The sequence below is a fragment of the Choloepus didactylus genome, chromosome 3 (genome assembly GCF_015220235.1).
Source record: "Choloepus didactylus isolate mChoDid1 chromosome 3, mChoDid1.pri, whole genome shotgun sequence".
NCBI lineage: Eukaryota > Metazoa > Chordata > Mammalia > Pilosa > Megalonychidae > Choloepus > Choloepus didactylus.
The window spans coordinates 172,299,811-172,311,383 of NC_051309.1; the positions used below are offsets into that span (position 1 = coordinate 172,299,811).

General features: G+C 36.3%; 1 pseudogene; it reads right to left on the minus strand.

The window, feature by feature from the left end:
- Positions 1 to 8,908: 8,908 nt before the first annotated feature.
- LOC119530537 lies at positions 8,909 to 10,953 on the minus strand (annotated as a pseudogene).
- Positions 10,954 to 11,573: the final 620 nt, after the last annotated feature.

Sequence of the window (11,573 nt, forward strand, 5' to 3'; positions counted from 1 at the left end):
GGCATAAATGTTCCCCAAAAGGCCTACTAAATTGCTAAGGACTCCCTAATTTATACCATGAAATAAATGTAGTTAATACTACAGTTACAATAATATTGTTTCATCAGTTATAACAAATATACCACACTAATGCAAGGTATTAATAATGGGGGTGGAGATTATACAGGAACACTGTATTTTCTGCATGGTTTTTCTGTAAACCTACAACTTCTCTAATAAATAAATTGCTAAGAACTTATTAAAAGCCATAGCAAAGACTTTTCCTCAAAAGACTGATTGTTCAATAATCCAAATTTGTAAATTAAAACAATGATGAATACTTCCAGGATTAAAACAAGCTATTGTTTCAGACATTTGGTACTCATTCAGGAATTTCATCTTTTGCTGATGCATTTGAAGGGACACTGTCCGTATTTGTAGTGAACTTAAACCTAATCTTGAAAAGTTGGTTAAAAAAACATAAACTTGAGTAAAACCCACTCCTTTAGATAAACTTTTTAAATTAGATGAACATTTTGAAAAAGTCTTGATCAGCATAAAAATAAAATAAAATCATAGCATTACAATTACACAACTCCAAAAAGGTGAAATAAAAATTTATAAAAGAGTCCCTGATTGCCTCTTTCAATGACAATCAATACAAAAATAGAAGTACCTACAAGGGAAGACATATAAAGAACAATAGCTGTCTATATTGCAAACAACAGGGATACTAAAAACTAGATTATCTGTTTAGAATAAAATAAAAATAGAATGAGCAGAGGACACATAAAAGACTCAGTTTAAAATGAGTTCCTCATGTGCTTTCTTTAAAAAAAATAGATTATTTTACATCCTTGCTTAAATTTATTTGATTCTTTTAGTTGCTGTTGTAATGGAAATTTTTTCTTGATTTCTTATTCCAATTGTTTGTGTATAGAGACACTACGGATTATGGGGTGTTGGTCTTGTTCCCCCATCAGTTTTGTTGAATCCATTTATTAGCTCTAGGAGCCTTGGCATGGATTTTTCAGGATTTTATGTATATAGAATCGTGTCATCTGCAATATGGGTATGAAGGACTTGTACACAGAAAACTACAAAACATTGCTAAAAGAAATCAAAGAAGACTTAAATAAATAGGACAGTCCATTTTCATGGATTGGAATATTAAATATTTTAAGGTGTCAATTCTACACAAATTGATTTATAGATACAATGCGATTCCAATGAAAATTCCAACAATGTTCTTTGCAGAAATAGAAAAACCAAACATCAAATTATATGTAAGGGAAAGGATCCCCAAATAGCTAAAGCCATCTTGAAAAAGATGAATGAGTTGGAGGACTCACACTGCCTGATCTTAAAACTTATTACAAAGCCACAGGAGTCAAAGAGCATGGTACTGGCACAGGGACAGACATATAGACCAGTGAAAAAGAATTGAGAATTAAGATATCAGTCCTCACATTTATGGTCAACTGATTTTTGACAAGGGAGCAAAGACCACTCAATTGGAAAAGAGTCTTCAACAAATGGTGCTAAGAAAGCTGGATCTCCATATGCAAAAGAAAGTAGGTGAACCCCTGAAAAACTCAACTCAAGATGTATCAAAGACCTAACTATAAGATCAAGAATTATAAAACTCCTGGGAGAAAATGTAGGGATCATCTCCAGGACCTTGTGTTAGGCAATGGTTTCTTAGACTTTACACCGAAAGCACAAGCAACAAAGGAAAAAATAGATAAATGGTACCTCATCAAAATTAAAAACATTTGTGCCTCAATGGACTTTCTCATGAAAGTAAAATGACAACTGACACAGTGGGAGAAAATATGTAGAAACCACATATCCAATAAGGGCTTAATATCCAGAATGTATGAAGAAATTCTTCTTATTGAATGTATTTTAACAATTTTCACCTTCCCCCCACCTCTTTTGGTTTTCTCAGACTATCCTCCTGTCATCCCTAGGCTCCAATCCACAGCACCTGCTCCCCCATCCCCTCACATACAAACTCAGATACCAGTACTAACTTAGAATTTATCGTCTGTATTTTTTCAGATTTATACAAGACATACAAACATACACACATGTATGTGTGTGTGTGTATGCCACATGTGGAAAATAAAGACAACCATCTCATATGTATATGTAGACATACACGCAATTCTTGTCTTTTTTTTGTTTCATTTGACAACACCTTGAAAATCCCACTATGTCTAGTAGTATGGCTATAATTATTTTTAATTGTGTATCTATATTATAATTTATTCAACCATTCGTCTGTTGGTGGACATTTACTTTTATTCATTTACTTGCTTATGCATTCGTTTATTCCTTTATACATTTGTTCAGTTATTCATTTATTTTTTCCACATGAAAGTTTTTTATGTACTGAGGCTCATATTTCTATGGGATGTTTCCCAACTGAAGGACTACTGGATCAAAAGAAATGTGTATTATTTTAATTTTAATAGATATTTCCTGATTGCTTTCTCAAAAAGCTGTTGAATTAATCCTCCCATATGCATGTGTAAGAGTCCATTTAACCTGCATCCCAGGAGCAATTGGTTTTAGCAATCTTTATGGTTTAGCCAATCATATAGTTGTGAAGTAATATCTTGTTATTACTTGAAATTTCCCTTTCCTTTATTGTTAGTCAGTCCTTTGGCCATTTGGATTTACTCTTTTTTTCATTTCCTAGTCATGATTATCATCCTTTTTCCTGCTGGGTTTTTTATTCCTTTTCTTATTAATTTATGAGAGCTGGATATATAAGGAATATAAACCTATCTGCCTTTCTATCATAGATTTTTTTCAATTTTATTGTCTATTTGCTTTATTGATTGTATTTTTGCCATATATACACTGAAATGTGTGTGTTTTAGTCAAGTGTGTCCCCCTTTATTTGTAAAGCTTCTAGGTTTCTAGACTTACTTAAGAAGGTCTTCCAGAAACCTGTATTGTGCATGTGCCCTAGATTTAATTGTGGGAGCTTATTATTTCATTTCTTACCCTTAACTTGACAATCTATCTGGAATATATTTATATGTGAAATAGATAACCAGTTGCTTCTGAAATTTATTAAATAATTCATCCTCTGTCCCTGAAACACTAACTTTGTCTTCTTATTAACTTTATTCTAAAGTATCTTATAGCTTTGTTACTATTATAAGTAACTCTCTTTTTTCCATGCACTACTCTGGGGCTTGTTATTAGAGTAGAGAACAATACTAGTTTTTTAATTAAGCTAATATTCAGCCATTTTTTTGTACTCTCTTTTTAATTTCAGTGGAATTCTTTCTTGTCCACCACCTTCATTCTGCCAGGTATACAGACAGCCATATCATCAACAAAAAGAGCTAATTCTGCTTTTCAATATATTCCGGCTATTTCTTCTCTTCTCTTCCCCCTCTCCTCTTCTCTCTCCTCCCCCATTTCCTATTCTGTTCCATTGATTTATGGGTCTATCCCTCCACCACTACCAAACAGTCATGATTACTATAGACTACCACCACTACCACATAGTCTATATGTACAAATATTTGATTGATTTTTATAGGAATTGCATGAAACCTGAATATCTATTGGAGAAAATTGACATCTTTGCTGTATTGTGTCTTATAATCTATGAACACAGTGTGGCTGTCAGTTTATTTCAGTCTTCTTTGATTTCTTTCATCAGCATTTTATAGTTCTCAGCATACAAATCCTGTACAATTTTGTTAGGTTTACACCTAAGTATTTCAATTTTTTAGCAATTGTAAATGGTATTATATATTAGATTTCAGTGACCATGGGTCTATTGCTCATATATACAATTGATTTTTTTGTATGTTTTCCTTGTATCTTGCACCTCGCTGAAGTCACTTGTTATTTCTAGGAGTATTTTTTGTAAATGTTTTGGGATTTTCTACATAGACAGTCATATCATCTGCAAATAGGAATGATTTTATTTCTTCCTTTCAAATCTGTATCCCTTTTACTTCCTTTTCTTACTTTTTAAACTTGCTAGAACTTTCAGCACTATGTTGAATAAGAGTGTAGAGAGCAGACATCCTTGCCTTATTCCTAATTTTAGAAAAAGTATTTAGTCTCTCACCATTATGTATAATGTTAGCTGTAAGCTTTTGTAGATGTTCTTTAAACAAGTTGAGGGCCTTCACCTCTATACCTATTTTTTCTGAGAGTTTATATCATGAACAGGTGTTGAATTTTGTCAGATACTTTTTCTTCATTGATTGATATGATTATGTGATTTTTCTTCTTTAGTCTGGTGGATTACATTGATTGATTTTCAAATACTGGGCCAGTCCTGTGTTGCTAGAATAAACTCCCTTTGGTTAAGGTATATAATTCTTTCTATATATTGCTAAATTCTTCTTAGTAGTTTCTTGTTAAGGATATTTTGTCCTTCTTCATGGGGAATATTGGCGTGTAGCTTGATTTCTTTCTTTTTCTTTTTGTGCTGTCTTTATATGTTGTGGTATCAGGTAATACTAGCTCCATAAAATGGATTGGGAAGTGTTTCCTCCTCTTCTATTTTCAGGAAAGTATTATGTAGAATTTGTGTGAAATCTTTAAATGTTTAGGAGAATTTTCCATTGAGACTATCTGGGCCTGGAGAGTTCTAGGAGGTTTTTATACATAAATTTCCTTAGTACTGTCTTTCTCTTGTCAGGCTTCCCACAGGTTTATTAATTGCACTGATCTTTTCAAAGAAACAATTCTTTGTTTTATTGATTTTCTCCCTTGTTCTTCTTTCAATTTAATTGGTTTTTAGTGTTATCTTCATTAGTTCCTTATTTCTATTTGCTTTGTATTTATTTTACTCTTCTATGTCTAGGTCTATATGGTCAGAGTTTAGGTTATTTACTTGACTCTTTTGCTCATTTCTAAAGTGTATATTTAGAGCTATTCAAATTACTTATTTAATATTGGTTGAGTTGTGGTAGTTTGTGTTTTACAAGGAATTGGTTCATTTTGTCTAAATTGTAAAAATTTTATGTGTAAATTTAAATATATGATTTATGTAGTATTCTCTTACTATCTTTTGATGTCTGAAGGGTCTGTAGTGATATTACCTGTTTCTTTCCTGGTACTGGTAACTTGTGTCTTCACTCTCTCTGTCTTTCTCTTGTCAGGCTTCCCACAGGTTTATAAATTGCATTGATCTTTTCAAAGAAATAATTCTTTGTTTTATTGATTTTCTCCCTTGTTCTTTTTTCAATTTAATTGGTTTTTAGTCTTATCTTCATTAGTTCCTTATTTCTATTTTCTTTGTGTTTGTTTTACTCTTCTTTTTCTAGGTCTATAAGGTCAGAGTTTAGATATTTTTGGCTCTTTGCTCACTTCTAAAGTGTATATTTAGCACTATAATATAGTGCTATAAATTCACAAATTTTGATATGTTCTTTCATTTTTATTCACATCAATGTATTTTTTATTTTTCTTAATACTTCTTCTTTGACCCATAAATTATTCAGAAGTGTGTTGCTTAGCTTCCAAGTGTTTGCAAAATTTCCTTTTATCTTTCTGTTATGATTTCTAGAGTGATTCCACTGGTCAGAAACATGCCTTGTATGTTTTCAATTCTCTTAAAGTTGTGGAGATTTGCTTTATGTCCCAGGATATGGTCTATCATAGTATATGCTCCATGGGCACTTGAAAATGTGAATTCTGTTGTTGTGAGGTGGTGTTTTCTACTACTATCTATTATACATTATTCATTGGTGGTCTTTAGCTCTTCTATGTCCCTGCTAATTTTATATTTGTTCTATCAAAGTGTTAAGAGAGGTGTATTGAGGTCTCCAACTTGAATTGTGAATTTGTCTGTTTCTCTTTTCAGTTCTGTAAGTTTTTGCTTCACATGTCTTGCAGCTGTGTTGTTTGGTGCACACACATTTAGAATTGCTGTGCCTTCTTGGTAGATTAGTTCTTTTATACATACCCTTTTATCATTATATAATGTACCTTTCTGTCCCTGGTAATTTTCTTTGCTCTGAAGTCTACCTTATCTGTTATTAATATATCCACTTCTGCTTTCCTTTAGTTAATGTTTGTGTGATACATCTTTTTCCTCCTTTTTACTTTCAGCTGGTTTTTATCATTATATTAGAAGTGAGTTTCTTGTACACTGCATACAATTGGAGTATATTTTTTTAATTCACTCTGCCAATCTTTGTCTTTTAGTTAGTGTATTTAGATAATTACATTTAATGTAATTATATTGGTAAGTTAGGGATGAACTCTACTATTTTATTTATTGTTTTCTCTCTGTTTCTCATTTCTCTATTTTCTTTTTCCTGTCTGTCTGTGGGTTACTTGACCATTTTTCAGGATCCATTTTTGATTTAAATATAGTGACTCTTTGTGTTATCTCTTTGTACAGCTTTCTTAGTGGCTGCTCTAATTTTTCTTTTTGATACTATTTTATCAGGTTTTGATATTAAAGTAAAATGAATTGTAAACATTTTCATCTTGAAATAATTTAAATAAAATCAGAATTATCCAATCTTTAAAAGTTAAATTTAAAAATATATGACATCCTTATCTGACTGATTCCTTTTCAATGTTAATAATTTTAGTCACTTTTCCAGTCACTTCTTTGGTAATGCAAGGGATTCCTCAATCTAATCTGGTAACTTATACTGAAAGAAAGCCATCAATTTCCTCCAGATTTTCAAATTTTCAGTTTCATGTCTCCTGTATCTGTGATTATACATTCTTATTTCTATTGTTGCAATTTTCTATTTTTTCATTTAAATTAGTTCATCTATTTTACTGATTTTATCAACAGTCCTGCTCTAATTTTAAATTTTATTTCCACCTTTTAATTTTATCATTTTAACATTTATTATGCCCCTTTCCTAAATGTTTTTATATTTGATCTCATTTTCTTTTAGTAATTTCTTCATATAACAATTTTTTTCAAGTTTCTTCTTTAATAATGAAGGCATTTAAAACAACATTTTCTAGCAAGTGGAACTTATGCTGTATTCAGTTTATTTTGGTATGAGGTCTTTGTGTTAGTTTTCTACTACTGACGTAACAAATTGATACAAACATAGCAGCTTAAAACAACATAAATTTATTATCTCACAGTTTCTATAGGTCAGAAGTCTGGGCTAGCTTGGCTCAGCTGATTTCTCTGCTCCTGGTCTCAAAAGACTAAAATCAAGGTGTTGGCTAAATTGTGTTCCTTTACCAGGTTCTGGGGAAGAATCTACTTTGGAGCTCTTTCAAGTTTTGGGGAAAATTAATTTCCTTGTGACTGTATGACTGAAGTCCCTATTTCCTTGCTAACTATCAGAAAGGGCCTGCCCTTAGCTCCTAGATGCTTCTTTCTGGTTTCTGCACTTCAGCTGGCCATGGTTCTTTGCTTGGTGGGGTGAAGCAAACCTTCATTCCTGAAGTTTCTGGGCCATTGGTAGTCCTGCAGTTTTCCATTAACTTTATTCATAGGGCATGGTAGAACTAAAAGATGCCCTAGGGGATCTCCTGTATTCCAGGAAAGCTCTTCTTTACCTCCATTGTGTAGTTTCAGTCCTATTTTCCCTTGATAGTCAGGATCAATCATCCCAGCCAGTACAGTAACCCCTTTCTTGCTGTTGATTAAGGGGCATGAGAAGCCACCCAAAGTGGCCAGGTGGCAATCTTAACATCCAGTTCAATGGAATTATTGTTGTGTCTCCTCATGGAGGCATGCCTCCTTTTGGAGCTAAAACTTATAGACCACAGAGCTTAAGGTTACAGGGACAGGAAGCCAAAATTTTTCTAGTGGATCACTAGGAGTGATAGTGAGTGGTGCCACTCCCACTTCCACTCCTTGATTCATGGACCAGTGAATCCTGGCTATAAGAAAAACAGCACCATAGAGTGGACACTGATTCAGAGCTTACACAGCCTCCTGGAGAACACTGCCCCAGCCCTGCAAGGTACTGCCACCTAGATGGCACCATAATTGAGTCTTCAAAAGGTCATTCCACTATTCTATCAACCCAGCTGCCTCTGGAGGATGGGGAACATGGTAAGACCAGAGAATTCCATAAGCATGTGCCCACTTCCTTACTCCATTTGCCATAAAGTGGGTTCTTTCATTAGAAGCAATTCTGTGTGGCATACCATGATGGTGGATAAGGCTTTCCATAAGTCCACAAATGTTAATTTTGGCAGAAGCATTGTGTGCAGAGAAGACAAACCTGTATCCAGAATATGTGTCTATTCCAGTTACAACAAATAGCTTCCCTTTCCATGATAGAAGTGGTCCACTGTAATCAACCTGTCACTGGGTAGCAGGCTGATCACCTCAGGGAATGCTGCCATGTCGGGGACTGAGTGTGGATCTCTGGTGCAGGCAGATTGGGCACTCAGCAGTGGCTGTGGCCAGGTCAGCTTTGGTGAGTGAAGTCCATGTTGCTGAGTCCATGCATAACCTCCTTCCCTACCACCATGACCACTTTGTTCATGATCCCATTGGGCAATGACAGGAGTGGCTGGAGAAAGAAGCTAACTGGTATTCATAGAACGGGTCATCTTATCCACTTGATTATTAAAATCTTCCTCTGCTGCAGTCACCCTCTGGTGAACATTCATAGAGGTCACAAATATCTTCATGTTTTTTGCCCTCTCAGAAAGGTCTATGTACATACTTCTTCCACAGACTTCTTTGTCACTAATTTTCCAATCATGCTCCTTCCAAGTCCCTGACCATCCAGCCAAACCATTGGCAACAACCCATGAATCATTATACAAATGCCAAATCATTATACAAAGGCCAGTTCTCCTTCCAAGCAAAATGAACAACCAGGTGAAATGCCTGAAGTTCTGCCCACTGGGAGGATTTCCTGTCATCACTGTCCTTCAGCTACAACCCAGAAAGGGGCTGCAGTGCTGTAGCTGTCCACTTACAGGTAGTACCTGCCTGTCATTCAGAACCATCTGTAAACCAGGCCTGAGTTTTCCCTTCCTTGTCAACTGATTTTAAGGAACTCCCTAAGAAGCTATAGCTCTGGACTGGGAAAGAGAAGGTAATGTAGCAGGAGTGGGGGCCATGGGCATTTGGGCCACTTCCTCACTTGGTCCTTTAGGACCTGCTTGAGCCCCATCTCATATATACCATTTCCATTTTATGATGGAGTGCTGCTATGCACTCCCAACTTTATGGCTTGACATGTCAGAAAACTCATGATAGGCACCTCAGGTCTCAAGGTAACTTGGACCTCTACTAAGGTCCAATAGCAGGCCAAAAAAGCTGTTTCTCAAAAGGAGAGTAGGTATCTGCAGACGATGGTAAGGCATTACTCCAAAATTCTAAGGGCCTGTGAATTCTCCTATAGGAGCCTGAGAAAGGCCCCAAACAGCATCTTTATTTGCCACTGACACTTCTGGCACTATTGGATCAACTGGATCATATGATCCAAGTGGCAGAGCAGCTTGCACAGCAGCTGGACCTGTCACAGAGCCTCATCTTGTTCTGGTCCCCACTCAAAACTAGAAGCTTTCCTGGTCACTCTGTAAATGGGCCAGAGTGACACACCCAAATATGGAATATGTTGTGTCCAAAATCCAAAGAACCCAAGTAGGCATTGTGCCTCTTTTTTGGTCATAGGAGGGACCAGATGCAACAGCTTATCCTTCACCTTAGAAAGGATATCTTGACATGCCCCACACCACTGGACATCTAGAAATTTTACTGATGTGGAAAGCCACTGTATTTTTGTTGGATTTATCTCCCATCCTCTGACACACAAATGCGTTACCAATAAGTCTAGAGTAGTTTCTTCTTGCTCACTAGGTCCAATCAACATGATATCATCAATAGAATGGACCAGTGTGATGTCTTTTGGGAGGGAGAAATGATCAAAGTCCCTGCCAACAATATTATGACATAGGACTGGAAGTCTGTTCCAGTTTACTAATGCTCCCATTATGCAAAATACCAGAAATGGATTGACTTTTATAAAGGAGATTTATTAAGTTACAAATTTACATTCCTATGGTCATAAAGTATCCAAACTAAGGCATCAAGAGGATACCTTCACTGAAGATGGCCGATGGTGTCTGGAACACCTCTGTCAGCTGGGAAACCATGTGGCCACTGTCTGCTATTCCTTTGCTCCTGGGTTGCATTTCAAAATGGCTTTCTCCAAAACGTCTCTAGGTTTCTCTTAGATTCTCTGGGACAAATTCTGGGCTTCAACTCTTAGCGTAGCATCCCCAAACATCCTTCTGTCTGCATGTCCAAACATCTCCAAGCATCAGGGTCTGCAAGCATCTGAGTCAGCTCTTAGCTTCTCTTAAGTACTTCAGTGAACTAATCAAAACCCACCCTCAATGGGCAGGGCCACACCTCCATGGAAATAATCTAATCAAAAGTATCACCTACAGTTGGGTGAGTCACATTTCCATGGAAACACTCAATCAAAAGGTTCTACCCTAATCAAAGGACTAATAAATCTGCCCCCTCAACATTGCATTAAAGATTGCTTTTGGGGGGACATATATATCCAAACCAACACACCATTCCTGGACCCAAAGCACTCCATGGCTTCTACAATATTCAGGCCCTCTTTCACCTTGCCAAAGACCATGTGTTTGTCATCCAACCACTCAGTCTTAACATTGTAGGTGAAAAACTGGGAACTATTTGTGTTGGGGTCCAACATTGGCCATGGACAAGATGCCAGGATCTGTAAGCTTCAGGATGAAGTTCTCATCATCAAACTTCTCCCCATAGATGGACTTGCCACCAGTGCCATTATGATGTATGAAGTCACCATGCTGGCATTTAAACCCAGGAATAATTCTATGAAAGCAGGAACCCATATAACCAAATCCTATCTCCCCAGTGCTCCGAGCATGTAAATTTTCTGCTGTCTTTGGAACTTTGTTTGCAAACAGGTCTAAGGAGACGCAGCCCAGGGGCTTGCCATCGACAGCAATGTCGAAGAATCTGGTGGGGTTGACCATGGCTGTGGCCAGGGGACTGCAGTGGTGGGCAGTGGTTTTTGTGAGTTCTTTTTTTTTTTTTTAAACAGTTTTATTCACACACCATACAACACATCCAAAGTGTACAATCAGTGGTTCCTGGTATAATCACAGAGTTGTGCATTCATCACCACAATCAATTTGAGAACATTCTCATTGCAACAAAAAGAAAAGTCCCATTCCCCTTGTACCCATCATTATTTACCTTTAGCATTGGAATAGTACCTTTGTTACAATTGATGATAGAATATTACAATATTACTGTTAACTATAGTCCATAGTTTGCATTAGTTGTATTTTTCCCATATATCACCCTATTATTAACACCTAATAGATCCGAACCTAAGGTGGCAGCTAGGTGAGACAGAGAAAAAAACACCTCCGTGGAAAACACTAGATAAAGAACCAGAAAGTGACCCAGAACACCACTTCCAGAGTAGCACCAGCCGGACAAGTTTTGTTAAAGCCACAGGGAATGTGTGGTTGGTGAAACCAGGAGTCTGCATTCTGAAACGAGTGAGTGAGTCAGCTGAATCCCTCGGCCATGCTGCGGTGTGGGGAAATGGGGGGTTGGTGTTTTTAAAAAAAAAGAAAAAAAAGAA